General features: G+C 33.2%; 1 protein-coding gene across 6 annotated transcripts in view; it reads right to left on the reverse strand.

Annotated features, from left to right (window-relative positions):
- The window catches only part of LOC129804860 (ecdysone receptor), a 200,656-nt gene that overhangs the window by 151,807 nt on the left and 22,930 nt on the right, over positions 1-25,919 (reverse strand). For 2 of the 6 annotated variants that reach the window (XM_055852527.1, XM_055852571.1), the window contains exon 1: positions 19,791-25,155. The exons of 2 other annotated variants lie outside the window; for them this stretch is intronic. The gene's annotated coding sequence lies outside the window, so the exon portion shown is untranslated. Of the gene's footprint in view, positions 1-19,657; positions 25,156-25,919 lie in introns of those variants that run through there. 2 more of the 6 variants (XM_055852542.1, XM_055852549.1) reach the window with 2 other exon arrangements.

Genomic DNA, 25,919 nt, shown 5'->3' on the forward strand with positions numbered 1-25,919 from the left:
CATTATTATTTTTTCTTTTACGGGATGAGGTTGTCAGTCCCAAGCCCCGTGGAATCGAATGCAGTGAAGCACACCGGTTGCAATCCGAACATCCTTAACGCCAGGAACGCTAGAATAATTCCTGGTGACCTAAAGGGGATTCGTACCCGGGACAATTGCATCACTTTACCTCTTGACCCATTAAAAAAATTACCATATTCATAAATTTATGTGAAATTGTGACTTTCAGGCAGTCCAAAACGAATATATCGTGATAATGAAAAATCGAGGAATTACATACATTGCTTTTTTCTATAAAATTCGAGCAATTAAAAAAACTGTACAAGACCTCAAGACATTCCTCTTGACATGTGCGGAAAATAGGAAGGATTGAAGCAACAACAAAAAAAAAGATCCAAACATCTCACCAATGAAGTCTGTATAGCCATTTGAAGATATTTGCTTATGGACAAACATTTGGGGGAGGACAGCTAATATGTGGGTGTCACACAATTCTTGTGATAAGAATCTTCACACTGACTCCAAACCCGACACGCACCTAGAACTCAATCCCTGACTCTTCTCCTTCTCTCTCACCCTTGAACATGTGTCTAATTAAAAAAGCCAGTGTCCAGTCTGACAGAGGAAAAGCCCCCATATTCAAGAACATAGCACTCATGCTATATTTTAACTGACAGTCGAATGAGTGTTTCTTTTTTTCTCCTTCAGAACACAACAACCACAAGATTAATCTTCTCGCAAATTTCAACTCCTCCCTCACACCACCAACCCACCATTCCTTTCGCACTAACATCGAAGTTATTCAATATCCATTCGCAAATTCTACCCATGTAGGTGGATATAAAATTTATATGTAACACAAGATGATCAGCATATAAGCCAATATTATATTCTCATTTATGCATTCATCAAATTTTAGAATCTTGTTCACTATAATGAAGACCATTCATAAAGTATATCTGGCTGATAAATTATTAGACGAGATTTTAAAAGCGTTTCAAAAGCAGCCGTCTCAAAACCATAAAATATTTTCTTCTGCAAAAACTTAATGCGTAGATTAAGTCCTTTTAGATAAAATGCAAATAATAAACGAAAATAAGTTTATTATTCAAAAAAAAACGAGTTGCTTTTTTACTCAAATAATGTTTATCAAAAAAAAAAGAGAAATATACACTCAGAAAAATCTCATCAATAAATGCTTATAAAACAACAAAATTTCTGTGGATTTGCTCGTCACGATTTTTCCCTATCTGTTTCCATTCCCTCTCCAGAACTAGACCCCAAGGTAAACCAAAAACGACCGACCAACAAACTGAAACAAAAATTAATTTTTAGATCATGTAATATTCGTGATCAAATATGAGCATCAAAACGTGTATAGATGCAAAATTTGGGCCCGATCTGACGAGACCGGATTTTACCTAGGACCACAAATTGAATTGGACAAATTCAGGGCTTTCGATTTAAAAAAAAAAAAACTTAAGCCCTCCTTTACCTCTTGACCCGAGACATAAGGGTCAAAAATATAATTTTCAAATGGCCATATCTCCGGTTCTAATTGTCAGAATTTGATCATATTTGATGATTTTGCAAGTTATTATGAAATACTTTTGTGAACACCCCAACTTCATCCGATTTAATTGATGGTCTGATTAATCGAAAAATCGATTAATATAAAAAATAAACTATGCTTTTAAGTGAAATTTTAGTATGTTGTAACTGAAGTCTAGACCTTTCCAACAATGGGTTGTGTAACCTCGGTGCCCTCTGACATGAGCTATAATCAAAAATCATTTGACCGAACCATATTTTCTGTGATTATCAAGCATTTTCTATGGAATTTCATATTCTACATTTTTTCTACAATTGAGACCTTTATAAAGGTCGATCGTTATCTGTCCCTAACTTCATCTCAATGAACCTTGACCCTCATTTTAACAAAATCGTCCGGACTTCATGTTTAATAAATTAATAGATTTCAATGAACTTCTTTTTCTTATGTTGGCCTTCTGTATTTAAACTATTTAGAATAGAAAATGACAAGTGATAAACTCAGATAAGCTTATACGGGCTTCAGACCTAAGGTTTAGCCATAAGGCTTACGTTCTCTAATTGTTTATCAGTCGAAATTTTTTGGAAAATTTTGACTTAGAACTGGACTATAACGGGGAATTAATCTATTTGAATCAGAAGAACAAATTTAATTGGTTGCTATTTAGGATTTTGAGACCTTCGGAAATTAGGCTAAACCTCTAGTCTGAAGACAGTGTTATTGTACATTTATTTAAAAATTTTAAGTCAGATTTTTCTGTATTCTACTTCAAATATCTTTTGCACTCTTTTAAAACAGATTCCTACCAGACTTCACTGAATAAATAAATTTACTCGCACAATTTATTTTATAAATGTGAAATAAAACCATACAAAAATTGATGAGAACGATGAGAAAAAAATCAAATATTTGCAATTTATTTCTCTTCATCTTCCATAAATAACACACATACACACAAAAAAAAAAACAGAATGTGAGATGAGGTGGTAAAATCAATTTTTATGTTTGAAGTAACACAATAAATTGCGGTTTTCTGAATTGAAATTTTCTGTCCTATGAGACTCTTTTCATTGAAACACTTTTGCTGATTCTCATTTCCATGCCGGTAACCATTTTCACCACATTTTCTCCCGGTGACATTGAACTTGGGTGCTGTATTGCGAAATTTTGTGGGTGGTTCTAAACTCCCAATATCAACTTTTTTTTCTAAGCTCAACTTTTGCCACAATATCTTTTAGCCAAATCACCACTACCCAGCAATATTCTGACTCAATTTAATGGTGTTGCTGTGCATCAACTTTCGAGGAAAAAATTTATTCTCATCCTGACTCAATTCTTTATCCGTGATTTTTTTTGTTGTACAACGCCGATCGATTTTTTTTCCTTTCTCATGCTTCAAACTGGTAAACAAATTTCGTTTCACCAATAGAGCAATAATTGACAAGGAAGCCCCCCCACGGAAACAGCACATCTCACTCTGTGTCAACCCCAAAATTTACCACCCTTGGCCCCAGAAGCAGAAATTCAATTCACAAAATAAAAGGCTAAATCAGGGATGAGTTGTTTACCGATGCTATTGCAGGGTGGCAAAAAAATGAAATATAAAAGAAAATATACCATGAATATCCAAATTATATCAAATTTACCGTCTTTTCATTTGATTTCAATTGTGCTTCGCTTATTTTTTTTTTATTTTTTCAATATTTTTTTTGCCTCTTGTGACGGAGTTGCCTCTACGTATCGTTTTGTTGCCTCCTCACACGTTATAATGCTAAAATCTTATAAAACAGGTCAGACTTTTACTTTCGCCAAAAATTCGCGATTCACAACTTTCTCTTTATACAATCACAGCCACACTCTTTTTTTGCCATCGTGGAGACATTTTATGACCGGTAGTTGCATTTGCAATGCACGATTTTACCAAAAGAACTGTCTAAGAAATACATCAAATCGCCCTTTCTGTAATACACAAATGCCAATAACGTTAAATATGTATGAAAAGTGAATAAAATAAATATGCCATATAGAGGTAAAAGTACTGCAGCAAAAGTAAAAGTAACATTTCATTAAAGTGATGACAATTCATTCACGTATTCAAAAATTGTCTTACAAAGCATATTTCTCAAAGAAACTTCTTTAAGCTAATACCTACTCACAGATCAAAATCGTACTTTGAATATTTAAAAATGGCTTCTGACCGCATTCTTTTCCGACACATTTCGCAAAATGACAGACTTTTAGCTTAATTATCCATCCTATTCATACCACCAAATGATTCATTTAAATCTGACATGGCATGAAAAGTGAATCAAGATTGAAAAAGGTTAGTTTATTTCTAAAAGGATTAATTTAAACGTGACATTTTAAATTGTAATACGGATTTGATTCATCTTTTCAACTATTTTTTGAATTTAATTAAATACTTTCTTTATATTTTTTAATCCCTAATTGTGTAAGTTTTATCATTAATTGCATTATAGGCCATGCGCAATATTGATTTTGGAATGATTTGTGCGTATACGATTTTAACCCTTAATGCAACTAAGAGCTATGTAGAACTAAGTAGCTCAATGAAAAGCGTATTATTATATAAAACGAAGATGAATCAAAATAAACATTAAGGTGTCAATCAGGACTAATGATAACATAAGTACTTTGTTAGTTAAGGCAAAAGTAATGTGTTCGTTGGGAAAATACTCAGGGTATCTAGGGTAAACTATAATATCCCCCTTCTCTAATTCTAACCGTTGGTAACTCTGCTTCGGTCACCCCTATATAGTTAAATAAACCCGAGGGGTCCAAGATCCCGAAATCCAAAATCCCGAACGCCAAAATCCCGAACGCTAAAATCTCGAAAGGGCCAAAATCCTGAATGATTAAAATCCTGAAAGGGATGAAATTATATAGAGGACAATGTGTCGAATAATTTCCCTAGACACAGAAAACTTCCCTTTGCCTCCAGCAAGCGAGATAAGTAGTTTAAGTAAGTGGGAGTAGTTAAGAATTCGGGATTTCAGCTTTTGGGATTGTGGCGTTCTGGTTTTTGGCCCATTCGGGTTTTTAGCTTTTGGGATTTTAACCGAGACCCAAATAAACATCAAAACATCATTCTCGAAGGATTCCCGGTATTCCTTTTAGTTAGTGATTGCTTCATCTTATAGGGGAAGGTGGTGCTATTTTGAGCTGTGTGAGGCTACAATGATATAATAATTTTTCGTGTATGTCTTTTCGTGTCTTCATAAAAAATATTTTAATGGTCAATAAGTGTAACTTCAAAATAATACATAAATTACTTTTATTTGCATTTAATTCTCGTCAATTGATTTCATTCAAATTGATCTTGGACAAAAGGTATATTGTGAAGCTTCTTATAATAGAGAATTCCCACTAAAATTTTCACTTATTCAGATGATTACAAAGTCATTGGTTATCAACCCATAGAGTTGAATTGCCTGTTCAGAGATATTCCGAAAAAATTGGTCATTTTGAATTTGGCAATGCTCATTTTAATATCCCAACAGACGGGGATTCAAGGTTTTATCATTTGTTAATGGTCTCTCATGTGGAATACAAAAGATCCAATTCTGCTTATGTGAATTTTCTCCGTTGGAAGGTCATGCATGTAGTTGAAAGAAATATAACATGACGCGTTTTACACCACAAAACTCAAGGTACTTTTATTTTTTTTTACCCGAGCAGTGATCATTCACTGTCTTTTATAAAATGTAAAGTACTGAGGTGTACAGAGAGTTCATAAACAGCACCATGGGCATAACAAAATAGAGATGCGGAACAAAATGTGATAATATAATTAGTGGGCATTTACTAAATGCTTACTTAGAGGCTGGGGATATTGAGTAATAAATGGGAAGAGAAGAGTTAGGTGCTTGAGCATCTAGACACGGCAATACTTAAGCATGAGAAGACGGGTAATTCTCTCCTACGAAAAATTATGAGAATTTTCAAACACCTCCCTAACCTCTATGATGAATCATTTGGAGTCGTAAAATATTTGCCCATTGCCTGCCTTATTATTCCATCAAAGTGTAATATAGCCCCCATCTCTAAGGAGCATGCTTAAAATGCTGAAAGGAGGAAATAAAGTTCACGATGATTTGTGTGAGAAGAACACCGCCATTGCATCCAGACAGTCAGTTATGATAAGAGAAACGACACCACAAGAGTTTTATTTATCCAAATTAGGCGTCCCGCGCCGCGAGACAGAATCCATTAGGGTACTATTTCAACATTTTTTGACGGTCATAATCATTAATGCACATTTTACAATATCATTTGCACAACAGCAAAATTGACCACTTCTCAACACTTACACGCTCGCACTAATATTATTTTTTTCTTATTTTTTCATCTATCGTTACTCTTCTTGTGTTATCAAGTGTCGACTCTTTTGCGACTTTCACACCATAAACATTCCAGACAATGTTCTTGTGGATAATATAGCAAGAAAAAAAATGACACTTCCCATAAACTTCTACCCGGATAGCTATAAATTTATCCATATGGAAAAATATCTACAAATTCTATCTATAAAATTTATTGGTGATTTACTAACGCTTTTGTAAATATGTGAACAAAGCAATTTTCTGCACAGACTATATACATATTGTTCATAGAATAATAATAAAATACACAAATTCATAAAATAACACTTCCTGTTTCTTTTCATACATTTTGTTTATTTATGGGAATTTTCTGTTAAAAAACAAGTTTTATGAGAAAATGCTAGGACAACTGTTATCCTATCAAGGCATAATAAAATTTAAAAAACATAATGAAAATTTTGACAACTAGGGTAAGTGTACCAAATTCTGGCCAGCTTGCAATTCCGGCAATATTTTTTATTCCTCAAATTACCATGAATTTTTAGTTTTTGCATACTTTAGAGATAATACAATGCAAAAAATAACAAAAAGACGCTTCGACGAGCAAGATGATCTGAAAAAGGCATCTGATCTGAAAGGTGGCCGGAATAAGCCACCAATACTATGTCCACATTTTTATTCATTTTAAAATGTATTAAAAATGATTTTAGAGAAAATAAAGACGATAAACTGTCTACAAGGTTCCAAGCAAAACTCCTTATAAAAAAGTGAAAAAAACTGAATTTGTATTAAAAATATTACATTTCAAACTTGAGACTTTTGCGCTTGCATGCAACTATGCCGAAATTTGGCACACTTACCCTACATTCCATTATTTTTTTCTAATCAATGAATTCTTCTATCCAAGAAATAGTGAACTTAAAATTCAATAAAATTGCGAGAGTTATAAATCGTATGTGTACTTTAAGCTTATTAAGATCCACTATATAAATTCGAATGTTTTTTTTTAATTTAGTAAATATTTTTACCTGAACATCGAAAGTATGATACGTTAAGATTAAAAATAGAATATCAAATCGATGTCTAATTGACGCTCATCAAAATATACGTGTCAATGTTTGAGGTGAATTTAGCATTATGAACTTTCAATATTTCATCCAATAAATTTATTATTACCATCGAGTTCAATGATTGGGAAAAGCTTTCAACGTTTACAAAGCTTTCGTGTTCCAGCCAATCATAGAACGTGAAGGTTTAGAATATTTTATGGGATTTTATATTTATTGATATATAAAATAATACTTTTTAAGCATTGTAATTAAACTTGCAATTAAATATTAAATCTAATAAAATAATTTACTCCTATGACGTTTTTTTTATTAGCTATAATTCGAAACCATTGAAACCATTCAAAGCTTTAGTGAATAGCGAACACGTAAGGACTAAAATATTTAAAAGAAACAAATTAATTAGATATAGATAATGCTTTATATCAATTAGCAGCCGATGAAATTTAGATGTGTATTTTTTTAATGCAAATTTTTATTTTTTTATTTTTACATTTATTTTTCTTTTATTTTACTTTTATTTAATGTGCTCTTTACTCCCAGGTGTACTTATGGTCTAAATATATTTTCTTCTAGAAAGTTTTTTTTTTGGTTCACCGGTAATCCACCAGTTCTTAAAGGATTAAAGGTTTTTAAGACAGTAAGTCGATGCATAATGAAAAGCGCACAATAACTTTTATTTACAGATGTTTTCAAAATTTCCTATGAGAGTGAGCGAAATGACTAGACATATGAGTAGACTCACTCACTCTCATTGAAATGTCAAAACATATTTATTACAAAACAAAAATTATTGTGCGCTGGGCATAATTTTACTTGACACAACTGTGTTTTACTCTTTTGAGTCAACATAAGGTGTTGCGAATTGAACAGATTTATACTCTCAATCCTCTCAATACACTCAAATTTATAATTTATAGTTTATGATATTTACGTATAGTTTGGCATATTCAAAAGCACAAATTAACAAAAAATTAATTAGAAACAAAAAAAAATCATACTCAGATTAAACAAAGAAATGCAGTAGCATAAAGTGTAACTAAAAGTAAAGCAAAGAGAACAAGGAGTCAAGTCGAATTCTTTAAATTTACGCAACGATTTTTGGTTCGAAAACAACGACTCTGCTTTGAAGTTAAATATCTGGAAATTAGCATATCTTAAGTCTCAATATACTAAACATATTTAATATTTTAAAGAACAATCTTAATACTTCCTTATACAACAAAAACAACAGATTTTATTAGCAATATCAATCTATACTACTTATCTTGACTCTAGTACCATCTCTTGGTATTTGAAGATATATTCAGCACAGACATGACATTATGTGAAATTGAAGTTATTTGCAAAAATATGACAAGAATTTCAATTTCCCAGCAATAGGCGTCTTATAAAAAACATTAACAATACCAATTAACGAGTTATTGAACTAAAAAAGGCATCTTAAATAAACACAAGTTATTAGACCGTGAAAGTATTAGAAATACTTTACTATAAATTTAAAGTATTTCATTACACAAATGGTTTCTTCTGTATACCTGCATTTAATAGAATTGCACAATAATCTCTCTTTAAATTTTACACCGTTGTTGTTGTATGGTCTTTTCTCCTACACAGCCGGCTAGCAACAAAAGTGAATCTTTTCTACCAACTTATTATATTTTTCCTGTACCAAAGAAAGTTTCAACGAGTGTTCGGGAACATTAAAAATATATAAATAATATAAATAAAACTATTTCTCCTAACCTTTTTCTCAAGCCATGCATTTAATATAGCGATATATTAACTCGAGACTGCTGGAGCTTTAAATACCGACAATCTTGCAATAAATTGCGAGTGCAAAAGAAAAACCACGACTTGATCATGAAAAACTACTCCTATAGTCGCATAATAATTTGGTGTTGTGAGTGTAATCTTATATGTTGAAATACATGTTTAGCGTGTATATGTTCATAGAAGTGAACATAATTTGAGCATAGAGGCACGCAGAGGAAGAAGAAAAAAAAACATACAACGTCTTGAAACCGATTCTCTTCGCTCGTATATAGAAACTGGATCGCGGTCTAGAAGAAAATGTGTTAAGAGTGCAACGAAGCAGCCAAGACAATCTCTGTTGCTTCGAAAAGTCGTCTTTCTTATCGTCTCTTCTTATTCTCATACCAATGTTTAACTTCTTTTGCACGATCATCTTTGCTCTTGTCTCTCCTTTCGTTCATCCACATCTCTTGCATTCTTTTCATCGTCTCTTCCTACCATCTTCAACCATTTTGTCTGTTTTGGAATTAAATCCAATGTTGAATGTGTTGGAAGTTCTGCCCATGTATAAATGCGATGATATTGTGAAGAAATTATAAATTGTGGCTCTGCTCGACTGGTTCACCTCGACTTCTTCAAGCCACTCTCTCAAGAGAGCAAAGCAGCTCACCATAGCAAGATATCTTTTTCTTTTCATTTGAGGTCGCACACAAATATTTAACCTCTTTTTCCTCCTTCTTGCACCGCAACTACAAAACTCTTTTTTCTTGGTAATGCGGCTATATTGAACAAATACTTGTATCAAAGGATAGACTACAAAAACCGGTAAGACGATTTTAGTGATTTTAGTTACTGTTCTTGAGCGTTTCAATAGTTCTGAATAAGAATTTCCTTAAATTGTTCCTATTTAGGATGGTCTTCTTTCAACATTAATCGTAACTCTACCTAATGAATAAACTAACTTACTATACTAACTGGAACCGGTTCAACAGTATTTGTAGCACATCTAATAAGGTAAATCAAGATTAAATCAGGGTTTGTGTTTAGTTTATAATGATTGAACAAAACCCACTACCCTTTCTTTTCGACGATAACTTCGCTATAAGTACTTGTTCTATAGACCGTGTTTCATAAAAGACCGTAGGCTCAGATACGTTTCTATACCAGAGGTCAAATTTAAAAAAATTAATCAGTCAAAACTGATTATTTTACAAACTTAAAACCGATTATCTTATGCAACACACCAGTTTTACTTAAATCGAAGAACTCAGCTACTGCACCGCGTCAGATTTGTTCTAGATGTGCACGGTTGTACACGTAGTTTTAGTTTCCTTAGTCCTTACACACAGAGTCAGAAAAACAACAACCATTTTGCATTCCATGTTATGATTTCTACACATTGTGAATCCATTCATATTGATAAATTTTAAAGAGCAGTTCCCATTTGGAGTTTGTTCTGAATTAAGACATTTTACCCTAAATTGCTTGCACATATGAACGTAAGTGGTTTATAAGGGTTGAGCAAAGATGCAAAACTACAGAATACGACCCGCTTTGAAGGATAGGTAGTCAATCAATATGATTACGTCGATGTTCTGACTGTCTTCCCTCAGTTATTAAAAAGAAAACAAAGATATAATTGCAGAACAAGTTTTCGATGTTTCACTAAGCTAATGTGCAACTATCTTCACCTTGCCTTGTAAAGGCAGTTTTGTGAAATACGGCATCATAGTGGACCAAGTACTGCACTTGCTGAACCTGGTGTCCTATAACTTTTGCTAGGTCTAAAGATCACACCGGAACTTAAGGAGGCAAAATTTAATAAAGTGGAAATTGTGAAGATAAGTCAAGTACTCTAGAGATCCTGAATAACAGTATTTGGAAGGTGTAATGAAGAATGCAGTAAAAAAATTCTTATAGTACCGTAATTGTGGGCGACTTTGTCCTATGCGACTGACTTTGACACCCCCTGTTCGTAAGCTTTTCTTTATTTCTAGAACAGAAGGATGGTCTTTATCGATCTAATCTATCATGCCTGATCGGTAAAGGCCATCCTTAAGTTCTAAAAATGAAGAAAAACTTAGGCACAGGGGGTGTCAGTCACCCGCAAGGGACAAAGTCACTCACGCTTACGGTACCAGTCTTGTTACTACTAGTAAATCTGAACCCAAATTAAAATTGTTCCTCCCTATCCTTAGACCTTCCGACTAAGCTTTTCTAATCTGATAGTATTTTTCTTTCATAAAAAACCGTGTGTAATCAAATCTTTCAAAGTATCCTAAACGTGTAAATGAACGATTTCTTATCATTTTGGACAAACAGAACGTTCGATTATATTTCCAATATTACCAACTCCTCTTTCAAACTTTCAAGAAGAAAATTCTTCATATATTATTGAACCAATGAATGCGGTGACAAAGGAAAGAGATAATGAAAGTAAATACATGTAATTCTCATTTTTGGAGATGTCGCAAACACTCAATATTTTTGACATTCGATTTTTTTAGGTGTGGACAGAATGCTCCAAACAGTAAAAACCGAGAATAACAGGGCAGCAAAAATCTAAATTAAATATAGAATAATTGTTCAGTTTTGTAAGAAAAGATACGTTTTTCCGTGGGTTTAACGAGTTTTGTATGTTCATCTACAAAAATGTATGGTTCTTTCAGAGTTGTATGTTTTTTTTCTGCAAACTCTGCGCCAGTTCATTACAATAATTTTAGTTGCTGCGTGTATAATTTTTTTTTCTGATTCGTGGAGGTCAGCGACTCTATTTGTTGTTGTCGGCATCATTGTAAGCCCAATAATTATTATGCCTCAATTTGGTAAATCTGAGAATATAAGCTTCTTTTTTCCTCACAGAATATTCTCGCATGTTTGGGATGAAATATTTAAAAGAAAATTTTTTCTTCTTCATTATGCTTTTAAGTCAACATCAATTTCCAACACACAGCAAGTATGCTACGAAGAAGGTAATTTTGATCTGAGAAGAATATGACTAATTGGTAGTATTAGATGTTAGGAATATTGAACATAGGGCTTAACTCATCATCATCCTACCCACGACCACAGTATTAATATACAAATGCAGAGAAGAAAAGCGCCTAAAGTGGCCTTGACCCGCTTCCGATCGACGGATTATGTGTATTTGCGGTCATCGGACCAACAACCGACAATCAAATATACACAATATTGTATTTTTATTAGTTAGACACAGGTACACCATACAACCAAGAGAACCCCCCTCAGTAACTCACACAAAATGATTCAAAATGCGCTAAACAATAGACTTTTCATTTGTAATAATTTAATTATTACAGCGAAAAAAAAACTACCACGCCAATGTGAATTCCACACGAAACAGTTGGCAAATACAGGAGAACCTTGATTCACCTTACCATACAGGTATTCAGTACCATGTATTGGTAGTAGTTTCAGCTATTTTCCCTCCTTCAAAGCACTTTTCATATAAACTCTTGCGCGTCGTTTTTTTTTGTATTCCAATCGCGATTTTCAAACATATTTTTCTACCATAGGAAAATCTCTCAATTGAACCCACTGTCTTCGACCTACGCATAGGCACCATATAGTAAATTAGCAATCGCCCCTATGTTGTATATACACCTGAAGAAGACCAAATTACAGAAATGGCACAGTTGACATTTTCAGTGCTGACAAGTTATTGAGTTAAAGTGGAATATTCAAATTCCAGCAAAATTACGCAAATAATATCACGACATCCATTCACCATTATGCTTGTATTGCAACTCTTCAACATCAACATTGTATATAGCAAACTAAACTATAGCAGTTGATCAAACTGCGCAATTAGTGAAAATTAACTGATGCTAGGGTGAATTTCATCAAACAATTTTCAACGTGCTCTAGTCTTATTCTTTCTCTATTTTCTATAATCAAATATTATACAAAGTTCCTTACAAGTTGTCTTTGTGTACATTTCTCCTCCTTATCATTTGGAGACATTTCAAACTTGATAAGACTACATGTGTTCTATATGCATTCTAACCCAAACTACTTTGTTGCACTCAATCAACTTTGGTAGAAAAAAAATATATCGTCAGATAGAGCAACGTCAGACGGATCGACACACTAAACATGAACTCTCTTTCATCATTTTCTCCGAAAGCTCTTCAATTTTTTTCTTTCTTAGTTTGAGTGTAATGTTACGGCTTGACTGGGATCTGTCAATTCAGTAAAGATTAAGATATCGGTTAGTCTTATTGATTTTATAAGAATACGTTATTACAGCTTATAATTCATACTTAACTTGAAGTAATGTACTACTAAGACGAACTGAAGAGATTTGATCGTAAGTACCAGGTAATCAGGATTACAACAAATCGTCTTATATCAAGAAAAAAGCTCATCAAGTCAAGATGAAAAAATCAAGCAAGTATGATAGAACTTAGTATATTAGTTTCGCAAACTGCCATTTTCAACCACTTCTCTTCCAACCAAGTAGCAAAGTCCAAAGGGTAAAATTTTCTTGAATTAATGTTTTAACCCAAGGAGAAACTTTTGATGTTAACCTAAAACTTTTTTGCATGAATATATCATTTCTGCTATCACCGTAGGCACCTCTAAGAATATAGCGTATACTTCTCATTTAGTGTACACTCTTGTGCCATATCATTTTTTTTTCTTTCTCTCTCTCTTTTTTTATAAAAATTTCTCAGTAAAACACTTGTGATTGAGTAATGAAAACTTATTGAAAGTTTATTTTCGCATATCATTCCAGGGTCAATAAATTTTTCCATACAAGTACACACCAACAATATAATACCTCAATATTCTATTGTTGCTTGCGCATATAACTATTTTCTTCTTTTTGGCACGACGTCAGAAAAGATGATGTGGTCAGCAGATACCTGCCACTTTTGTACCCTATCCCCGGCCCTCTCCTACATCTCACCTTACGGCGTATCGGGTAAATCGCGCGCGGCATAGAATTGTCCAGTAAAATAGAATTCACGACCGGCTTTGCCCCGTCCATATTTCGAAAGTGGTGGGCAACACAGTGACAAACAGGTTTTTATCCATCGCGCACATAAACCCGTTTAAAAGTGTTTTAAATATCAAAAGTACTCGTGCTCACGCATACATCCAATATCCGACGAGCATCGCATATCGAAGAAATTACACTTTTAGCAAAAATAAAAAAAAAGTAAAGCCATCGTCTTTGGCGCAACTTTTCATCATTATGTACATTTTCATCGGGCAATATCTCGTGATTTTTCGGTGTTGTTAATTGTTCAGCAGAAATTGAAATTTTTGCTTCTTCTCACTCAGGTTCGATCAACTCAACGAGGTCACTAGAGTGTTTTGTTTTTGTCTCACTCTCCGCCACAACTCTAAATGAAGTTCAATGCTTTTTTTGTTTCTTTGAGTTTAATCTCCTACACTTAAGTTCACTTTGAAGTTTCTGCGTTTCATCGGTTTCATCCCTCTTCTTTGATCACGGTTGAAATGTACCTAAGAGGATATGTCTCAGGTTGTGTAATTTATGCAATAATATCAAATTAATAATATTGGATACCTCGTGCGATTCATTCTTCTTCCTTTTTTTTTTTTAATATAGCATAAGTTTTAAAGTCTTGAACTCTAAAGATTAGTTTAAATGCCAAGGTCTGACGTTCAACATACAACACGATGTGCGCGGTTTTTCTTCAACAAATCTCTTATATTAGAAACCATTACACACTCTGTAAAATTTATTAATCTTATTATATACAAACTCTTATGTGAATAGCTCGAGAAAGGAAATGTATGAATAGAATACCAATATTTCCAAGAAGTAAATTTTCTCTTATGCTCTTTAGCAGAGTGCGGTTTCTGTGGTGTGACAGAATTTTATAAAACTTTTGTTCCTATAAGAATACAATATTATAATATTATATAAACTTTAGAGAGACTATCCTAATGAATTTGTATTCATTCTCTATCATTCATCAAGTCTTTCTCAGAAAATCTGTCATTTTCATCAGAAGAGGAGTGATTAACGCAAGAGGAAGAAGCACCAGTCAATTAATGCATGATGTAGAAAAAAACAATATTCAAAAGTACACCTACGCCATTTTATAAATATGGAATATCATCTTAAAATTTTCACGGTTGATTTCATTTTGGCAATTACAAAACTGCTCAATCCTCCATCTAAAAGTCAATCAATTGACTGTGGCTACTAATATATTGCATCCATAAATCGAATATATTCAGACCTCTAGAAGTTTTATGGCTTCTCAAAGCCATTTTTTCGTAATTTGAGTTTGTCAATATTCACTTTTCTCCATTTGGACTAAAATGGCTATTTTCCATTAATTTTTGATAGCATTCTTAATACTTTTCTGGAAATCAACTGAAGAGCCATTTTGGTTATCAGCAGATATATTTTTAAGCCATTGATTTGTTCAAATGTTTATAAATAACAATAAGTAACAATAAGTTTTACAATAATTTTCATTTGATATGATTTTACTTCTCGAACTCAAAGAGGGAGCAGTTATATAATCGACTTTTTTTTAACATGTCACCGTCCTAAAGCTTAAACGGTAAGGCATATCAAGTTCCGGTCTTCGGTGACCCCCAATAAAAAAAACGATATCTCAAGACGTTTTTTTGTTCACCCCCCACCCCCACCACCCCCTCTAGCCCTCCAAAACCAAGTTTTTTTTTTGTTTTTCTCGAAAACGGCTCTTACGATTTACGAGGTGGTCCAGGCGAATATTTCGTCCAAACATACCTCCAAACATACTTATGACCTAAAAAAATCGCCATCTTCTTTTTAAATATTTTTCAACGATTATCAATTTTAATAAGTTTAAATTGATAGGATATATCGTTCATTAGTTCATGATTGTGTTTTATTTTAACAATACTTTATTTCTAAATTACACTGACAACATGACAAAATTTTGACCATAAAATTAATATTCAGTGTTACTACTACTACTTCAGTGTTAAATAGTTTTGATGTAAAGTTTATAAGAAATGGTTTATAAAAATTACTCTAGAAGAAAAATTGGAATAACTAAATAATAAACTGTATTCTTTTAAGAATTAAGACAAGGTTGAGTTCGTAACCATAAGTTCTTCTGTAATAAGATAGGGATAAGTGGGGCAACTTTGAAATGGGATACCTTTGAAATTGAGTTTTTTCTTCTTATTTTAAAAAGAAATTAACGCTTATCTTAATGTAATTTAGCTTCACTATTGGTGTATGAAGCTAAATTATAACGTAAGGTCCAGTTTCGTTAAAAATCGGAGATAATAGCCCAATTCCAAAGGTGACCCACTTCCCCCTAAGCACTATATTAATACATTTATCTGGGAAAATGGTAGACATTTTGACAACTTTGATTTTCAATAGTTTCAACAATTTTTACTTTTTCATGTATATAGCAAATAGGTGAGGGTAAAAATAAGTTAATTTTGTATTAACTTTAAAAAAGTGTGTGGTATATTTTGGAAATTATAATTATAATTTATAATCTGGTTGAATATTTACTTTGCCTGATAAAAAGAATTGGCATAAAAGCTTCTTCATCTCACTACAGATTTTTTTGATTCATAACTGTCAAAGGAATGTAGGGTAGAAGGAACACCTCTTCGACAAGAAACCTTTATTCACACTTTTGTCAAAATGTTAAAATTTATTTAATGTATCTAATGAAAAGCGAGTAATATTATATTTTTTCATTATTCTACACTTTCTTATAGGAATAGGTGTTCAAATTTCTTATCCTAAGTGGTTCAAAATAGGGTGCCAATAGGCCAGGATGAGTGCCAATAGGTGTTCCTTCGACCTTGTATATGGTCTTCAGACCTACTACCAATCGTTGTATATGGAAATGTATATGGTCGTCAGACCTAAGTTTTAGCCATATGGCCTGTTTGTATTTACCTAATATAAATATTATATATCTAATTTCTTATAAGGTACGTTTGAGAGGAAATAGAGGTACAAGTTTGACTATAGTCAAACTTGTACCTCTATAGAGAAATGGTCTCTATATCTCTATAGAGAAATGGTCTGTTAGATTTTGCAATATCACTAAAATTGTTACTTATTTTCAATTTCAAGACTATTGGAAACTGCTAAATCTTCAGTCAAAACCCCATGTTATACGACACGAGCTCCTCCAGACAAGTTCAATCATACAGCTTAACCTCTCTAACTTTTTATCAAGCCAAATTTTTGAAAAAATTTTAATTTAGAATTTGCTAACAAAGAATCAGTGTTTGTTACATTTTAAACAATAATATTGCTTAAAATTTAAGATTTGACACCTGTATGACTTTCAGGAATTAATCTGAAATCTGTATTAGGGCATGTAATGACTTTAATACCGACGTTGCCATGAGGGTATGCATTAATTCGCAGTGGCGAAAAGTGGTTACACATGTGGCCTATAGTGTGCAATCTAAAAAAAAACTAAAATGAGAAATCAAGCATGATCTCAGAAAATACAATTTTTAAGCAATTTAATGAAAATTTAAGGAAAACTTATAAATATAGACAGAAAAAATGATAGATATTGTCGTGCTTGAGTATTTAAAAGTATTAAAAAGGCAAAAACATATAGGGTAAGTGTGCCAAATTCCGGCCAGCTTGCAATTTCGGCCATCTTTTTTGTTCCTAGAATTTCCATGAAAGTTTTTACATACTCTAGAGATTATACAATGCAAAAGAATAACAAAAAATGTAGCTTCGACAAACGAGATGACGTGAAAAAGGCATTGGAAGAATTTCTGAAAGGCAAGGAAGTATGAGAATGAAGGTGGCCGAAATAGGGCACCAATGCTATGTCCACATTTTTATTCATTTTAAAATGTATTAAGAATGATTTTAGAGAAAATAAAGACTATAAACTGTCTACAAGGTTCTAAGCAACACTCCTTAAGTAGAAGGAATACAAAAATCAATTTCTATTAAAGATATTACATTTCAAACTTGAGACTTTGGCGCTTGCATGCAACTATGCCGAAATTTGGCACACTTACCCTAAACCATTTTTTATTGAATTTGGTCAAAATTGATTAATCTGCCCTAACATTAGGAGGTACATTCTTGTATGTGGTACATATCTCCCTGATTTTCCATCATCATCGGCACAGTTCTTCTCCTGCCTACAATACCAACCTCATCAACTTGTAACCCATCACATGGCAGTGTAACAGCCAAGTAAAAGAGCCCAGCAGCATCAACAACAAAACTTGAGCGTTGTGCCGTATAGCCGAGATTTTTTTTTACAGTATATATACATAAATACAAACAAGATTCAACATATTGCCGAGACCTACTTTTTCGGACTTTGTGAAATACATATAATGTATATACGTTACACTACTCTGACCATATACTAAAGTCTATATGGAAAAGCAACGAAATTCACGAAACATACGCATACGTGGTGGATTTCTTTCTCCTGCTAATTTTTTTTTCTCTTTGAAAAAAAAAAAAGAAAAATATCAAGATAGAATTTCGCTTGAAAAGTGTTCCATATCATATCCCCGTTCTCTCTCTCTCTCTCGAATACAGACAAAACAATCTATAACTTTTGGAATTTCAAATTAGTTCCACTCTGAAATTTTATGGCAAATATAAAGTCACTAGAAGTAGCATTAGGAAGAGATGTGGAGAAATAGAACGCATTATAGATATTGAAAGTAAAAATTCTTACGTATACACCATTCAGAGAGAATTGCACGGTTAGTCATTGTTACGTGTGGTAATTAAATGTTACTAGTTGACATTATTTTGACAGTTCGCGCAAAACCAATTGCTGAATAAGACTTTTATTGTGAATTTTTTTTTATTGTATCTCTAGAAATTGCCTTCTTTTTAAAACCAAAGCGTTCCATGAGAGTATTTTCCGCAGTAAGCAAGGTGATGAAAAATGAAAATTTAAAGGAAAGACAACAATATCGTATCATGATGCAGAAGAACAGCTCAATGAAAATGGCCAGAAATTTTGTGAGGAAGTCCGTTATATTCGAAAGTCTCGTGAGAGTTCCGGTAACAGTAATTTGACCAAAATTGTGAGTCATTTCTTAAAGACAAGTACTCATGTATTTAGTAAAGTTTCTTGGGAAGACAACAAACATTTTTGTTTACTTTCCTAATTTTCCGCCAATTTTTGCTCCGAAGATTTCATATAAAATCAGAACGGATGGATCGTCTCGATCACGAAAGATTCAGGGGACTTCTTTTCTCTTTTTTTTTCTCTCATCTTTTCACCATCTCCATCGGTACATTTGCATCTCTACGGTTTTTTTTTTTTAAGTATAAGAGAAGAACATTTATATACGAGTATATACTCTCCCAGAAAGAGGGTATGTAAATACAGTGTATAGAATAATTCCCTGGTAGTTTGTGTGTTGAACTATTTTCGAATGTGGTGGAGAAAGATATTCACGTAAATTCAGAAGGCAGAACTCATGTAGGGAAAACTTTAAAATTACAAAATGCCGAAAGACGAGAAGTCGCATTTGTTAGACACTTTTTGTTTGATAGTATTAGGATTGCTGGTTGGTTGGCTTATGTTGGGAATGCCGTACTGAATAGAAAATTCATGTTGGACAGACACAAAATGCTACTACGGCCTTTTTAATATGTCTCTCTCACTAACAGAGTAGTGTTATGCAACCATTCATGTTGCACAGGGAGAAAAACCATAGGCATACACTTGAAAAAAAAAATTGATTTTGATTGAAAATATCTTGAAACAAGCCGGGTTGAGGGATACAATAACCAAAAGAGAAAAAAAAACATTTAAATTGAAATAAACAAAATGTTCTGTATACTGTCTCTACTTGAAAGACGCTCTTTAAACCCAGTTGCCGTACCGAAAGACACAAAAACAAAAGGCTAAATAACTAGGGGAAAACAATAGTAAATTGAAATATAAAACCCAACTAACCTCACAATTGGTCATTTCTCATTCAACCCACTCTCTTTTCCTCTCTCTCACACACTGCATACAAAATTCAAAACTTTTCGACTATAGCTTTTTAGTTGAATTTCATATGTTTTTGTAAAATAAAATCACTCACCAGAGTCCTAACTTGAATACAATTGATTGCCAATCGATAGTTTATCATCCAACAAAAACTTATTCACCAATACAATAATCACCACATTTTACCACTATTTTGTGTCCTATGTGGTTTTTGCAATTGTATATGCGCGGTGCTTTAGATAGATTATTGACGAATAAAAATCCCTCGGCATAAAATCTGTTTTCCCGGCGTTTTTCTCCACACTTTCTGTTTTTCTTTTTTTTTTCCTTTAACGTGCAGACAAATAACTTAACACCGAAATTTTATTTTACCTAGACACTTTGATGCAGTAACTCCTTTCTCACGGCTAATTTAAAACACTTATGAAACTCCAAATACATCCACAAAAAGACACATATTTTTTTTTTGCAAATTTTCTCCAAGAGAAAATACAGTAGAAAAACCGATGCGATGAGGTGTGAAGAATGTTTTTCTTTCAATCTCTTTTTTCTTTTTAATTTTATAATCCAAGTGCTGGAATTAAATGTCCAAATATCAATACAATTTGGCTCTGGGTGTAGAAAATGTGAGAGAGAAACACCTTTTCTCTATGGTTTGTATTTTTAGTTACACGACCGAACTGCTCTGAGGATTTCGAGAAACTGCCCGACTGACACACGATTCCACCGCGAGACGATAGTTTGAATGAAACAAGAAGACCTCTATCATGAATGGAGTAGAGAAAGATGGCGAATAAGCCAGTGGTGGTTATATTCGAAAAACATCACAATTAATTCCATCGTACGCCACTGTTCACCCAATGATTTCAGAGGCTATCACCTTCACACCAATATTCCACTTGATAGCCATTTCACCGTGCTCTTCACTCAGCTCCCCATTTCATTCCTATATGCAGCAATAGTACAGGGTTTCCCATCTTTTTTTCTCAACCACACACTCTTGCCATCTCCTTTCCCCCTTCATTTTCCACAGTATTGTACAGTGCATTTTATAGAAGGCATTATATATTATATATACCCAGTGGAAAAAAAATATATGTGTGTGCTATTCCTATATTCAACGCTATGCAATTTTTAAACACAATGCTGGGGAGCATCCAATTGAGGGGTAAAGTGACTTTACACCACCATACTTTTACAGCCCCAAAGCACTCGCAGCAAAGTACAGCTATAGTTTCACAATTATATAGCAAAACTAACTAGACTGAGAGAAGGCAGCACTGTAGCACTACTAATACAGAGATCTGACTGTCAAAGTAGTGAAAGGATTTGATTTCAGAAGTTTTTTGCAAACAGAAAGATTTTAGACACCTAGTTAATTAAAATTTGCTTTGAAAGCATAAAAATTAATTATTGTGTATTGCAAAATAAAATTTCAATATTTTTCTCGAGTCATTTGAAGTCATTTCAAACTCTCATCACTGAGTCCATTGAATATCGTATCTAATTCATGAAAATTTAATTCACTTTGTCCCAATTTGTCACAAAACCGAGAAAATAAATTTGAAAGGGTTTTTAAATATAGGCATACAAAAATGGTTTTTATGATGCCATCACATACACTCTAACCTCACATAAAAATCCACACACGGCAACATACACACTTTGCTATTTTCCCACTAGGTGGCGTTCACACTCCTTGTACATCGTCGCCAGGCAGTACGATCCTGCGTTGCCTCGTTTTCGGGGCCTTTCGACCCTATGTTTACAAATATCCACACAATTCGTGAAAAAAATGAAAATTACTGAAAAGTGTGAAAAACAAACACGACGAAGACTACGAATAAACCGTTTTTATAATTAAAGGGAAATACATAACGAAAATGAATCCAAAAGAGATGACTCGCGTTTTTAAACAAAACTTGCATTCGATAATATAAAATTTTTCCTGCCTCCTTCTTGCTCGTAGCATCGTCATGGCCAGCAAATATTAGAGTATGCGTATGCGCTCTTGATCATTCTTAGACGCTACAAATAGATACAAATTACTATCCAAAATGTCAACACAATGCACCCTAACTTCACAAAAAGTGAAGATTATTAAAAACTGAAGGCTAAAATTTGTTGAAACAGTTACAGGTATCAGGATGGAATTTTTCATGATAACAATTGTAACTGAATATCACCTGTTGAAATACCTTGCCCTATTTAAATTAGTTACCAATTTTTTCGTATATTCTAGTATTTAAGTTAATATTATTAGTATACTACAAAATTTAATATAGCATTGAACTACTTTTATTTAACAAAAATTAGTGGAATTTTTTAATTTCAACTTAAGGAACAATTCTAGTTTCATTGTTTCATGGTCAGCTGGGGTGCCATATAAATAAATTCAAACAGAGGAAGAAAAAATTTAAATGATGCTAGAAGACATAAATGTATATTTTCGAGAACCATCCCTTTAGTATATAATTTTTTGGACTTTTCAAAAAAAAAAAAAACAAATAGTCAACACTTGCCTTAAGCAGGAACACTGTTCACAGAGAGAACATTATACATAATTCCGCGATTTTGAGTTATATATTTCGACTTCTTATGCCCTAGACACACTTACGACTTAAGCCGAGAGACGACTTTAGTGGAACATGATGGATTTCTAGTTAAACCATTATTTCTAATATAATTACGCTAATACGGGCTTCAGACCTAAGGCTTAGTTATCTGGCTTAACACTCCTCTAATTCCTTATCAAGCATGATTTTTTAGGAAATTGATGTTTAGGATTGAATGAATATTAAGGGAAAATGATTCATTAGATTTTGAAAAATCAATAAAATTGCTTGTTATTAAGATTTTTGAGACCTTCGGGAACTGGGCAAAACCTCCAGTCTGAAGCTGGCACAAGCCCTCTCTCGGCTATTCCTCATGTCTGTCAAGGCCCTTACACCATAAGGACCCTAAGAGGTCGTATTTTGGTAGAATTTTAGAAATATGAATCTTCGAGTTTTTTGACGTCACACTGTTTGTTTGTCTTTCCGTCTGTCTGTCCGGTCGTTTCGACGCCTAACCCTAAACGGTTAGAGATAGAGACTTGGGACTTTCGGGGGACCCCACATAAGTCGACTCTGAGGCCATTAACAAGCATCCCCCCAACCCCTCTCCTCCTCTAAATCCACGTTTTCTGGGATTGCTGGAAAATGCGCCGTGCGATTTTTTTCATATTCTGATATGTTTTAGAAATTACCTAGGAGAATATACATTCATATACCAAAAGTCAAAACTTAAAAAGGCTCTAGATTGCGCATTTATCAACCGAATGGGGTCATGTATGGGCTCATTGGAAAGATCTTGAAATTTTCCGATAAAACTGAAGCGATTCCAATAGATTCTGAACCGGTAGTGAATCGGTGCACAATAACTAATTTTTATCCGAAATTCAATTACATTACTCCTAGGGTGTATTTTGAGCAATATTTTGAGAGATACATAAATCGGTTCAAATCAGTTGTGAACCAGTTGTGAACTAAGTAATTTTTGTCCGAAAATCAGTTCTATTACTCTTAACAATTTTGGAGGATCTTTTAATGAATCAGTTCAAATCGATTGATAACAGGTAAACAGTAGATGATGCGAAAGTATTTTTGAGGTATAGCATAGTCACGAGTTCGAGCACTTCGCAAAGCCTAGGACGCTTTGCCACCCCTTTTTCTTTCATGAAGTGTGAGAAGAATATTTTGCACCAGTGTGCTGAGTATTTTATGGTACACAATCATAAAAATAGGCGCGAATGAGACAAGAATAAATGCTAATAATTCCAAAGATTTGCAATTCAAAATTTTTAGTCACACAGCCAGAGGTTTCATATGCAAAAACGGCAAAAATATTGAAATGGAAAAAAAGAGAGCGAAAGAAAGGAAAAAAGGTTATACTAAAAAAAGAGTTGCAAAGTGTTTCAACTTTGCGGCATGCTCGAATTTCTCACAATGTCACAATTTCTCACGAATTTATTTAATACAATGTCCGAAAAATTGGTGTAAAATTATTTTTTCGATGATTGTTTTATTTTTAAGTTTATCGGCTTATAGCAGATTTAGGTCACTGCAAAGATTGCCCGAAATGACATAAGAGTAATATAAGTAAATTTCAGATGTAAATCAATTATTATAGCCCCTTCTTAACCAATTAGAACTACTCCAGACTTATAAGAACAGAAATAAACAATTTTTACTGATACAAACTTAACACATTTTCTTGAGAAATAGGGTCAATAGCACTGTTTAACATTTGACCTTGTAAACTTGTTAAAAAAAAGTAATTCAAAGCTTATGTTTCCCTATTCTTCCAAAGGTCTTATTGCCAAGTGTAATATACTTCCGCAAATGAAAGAGAAATCATAGAAAACGTTTTTGAAGTGTTCAGTTTTTAAGGAAGACTACTTCATCAAGTCACTATCTCTAACCGTTTGACCTGTACGTATGCTAATAAGCCAATAAATTTTATTTCTCATAACTGCAGAATTTTTCAAAAATTCTAATTAAATAGTATGTTACATTTGGATGGCAGGGTCGAATATATAAATAATTTAAAACCGATGGATTTTATATAAATGCTCTCCCTATGGACTTCGAGCATAAAAAGCACAGTGAGAGAAGAATCGATGCATATTTCCATTGTCTAAAAAGTTCATTTTCTTTACTTTTTTCTTTCTTTCTCCTTGGCTCTGTACTTGGAAACATCCTCATGTTGCTAATTTAGTACAAAATGATAATTATTAGTTAGTGGAAAAAGCCACAGCATACAGTATTGAGAAAAGTTGTACTCGCCCTACAATTCTCTATGGGGGAACCATAATGGAAGAAGAACTGAAGAAACAGAAGGAAAAGAGACTCCAACGCACAGGACCATGACCTAACCCAAAATATGAGGAAAAAATTCAGCAGTAGCTGCCAGAATAAATAAGAACAGCCCAAACACACCACTTTCAACTGAACACGTAATTTGATATGTCTGCAAACGCACTAAAATGCATTTAAAGAGCCACAATTCAGGTAAAAAATTAAACTTCCTCCCCTCGAATTTACTTTATTTTTCCCAACTCAATCGTACAACTTTTCGTAGTTTTTTTTTTTTTCAAAAAAATGTAAAGGCAATGTATAATACTAAAATACCACGAAACATTTGTGTGACCTCTTGGTGCAGGTAAGTGCTTCTTTTTTGCTCGATTATTCGTAACGGGTCACAGTCATCAACTTCCTAAGTCACATTCACCCCAAAAATAGAAACACCGTTTCCCCAGTGACATTGAAAAGGCCAAAAATTTGTGCATTTATTTCGAAACTCTTGCACATGTAAGTGAATTTCTGATGCAATTTAAATGACACACACAAGACTGTTTAATTCCCTGAAATACCATCACTTTCTTTGTACTATAACCTAAATACACCGTAAATTTTTCGCGGTTCTCATTAAAAAAAAAGCATTGGGAAAACTTACAAATAGCACCTACGAAGACAGATTAATTTTTACAGTGTTTAATAAATACATCCCTGTTCCTAATGTTGCTGTAGCATTAAGTAATTGCAACCTAGCATCCTACATGCTTAAAATTATTTTTAGATATTGAAATAGCCTATTGCTGTGCATAAAATAAGTTCTTAGACGGGTTGGTTGACTATATGATAGCTTCGTGTAAATTCATTTTCATTCTCTCAAAAATTACCTTTTTTCCTATTTTGTTATTCTTTTAATGAATAAGAATATAGAAAATACAGAAAATTAGTATTTGAGCTTCTGAATAAGTTTTGAAAAATTAACTGTAAGAAGTATTTCGTTTTTCAAATGACTAAATAAAATTAAAAGTTGAAACGAAAACTGACTTTATGCCCTAGGCATATTTACGACTTCAGCCCAGAGACGGCATAACGTAATTATAATAAAAATAATAGCCGTACTCACTATGGCGCTGTTATCTTGTAATATCGTTATCTCGTTATCTCGTTATGTTCTCGTAATGTATTTTATAAATGAAAAATTATAACAAGATAACAGATTACGGAGATTACGAGATAACAACGCCATAGTGAGTACGGCTAATGATTTGAATAAACATTTGTTATCCACTAACAAACCTGCTTCGCACCTTAAGCCGAAAGACGGATTAGTTAGAATCTGATGGAAATGTAATCAAATCATAATTTTGATTATAATTACGTAAAGCCAT

This window comes from Phlebotomus papatasi, chromosome 1, assembly GCF_024763615.1.
Source record: "Phlebotomus papatasi isolate M1 chromosome 1, Ppap_2.1, whole genome shotgun sequence".
Lineage (NCBI taxonomy): Eukaryota > Metazoa > Arthropoda > Insecta > Diptera > Psychodidae > Phlebotomus > Phlebotomus papatasi.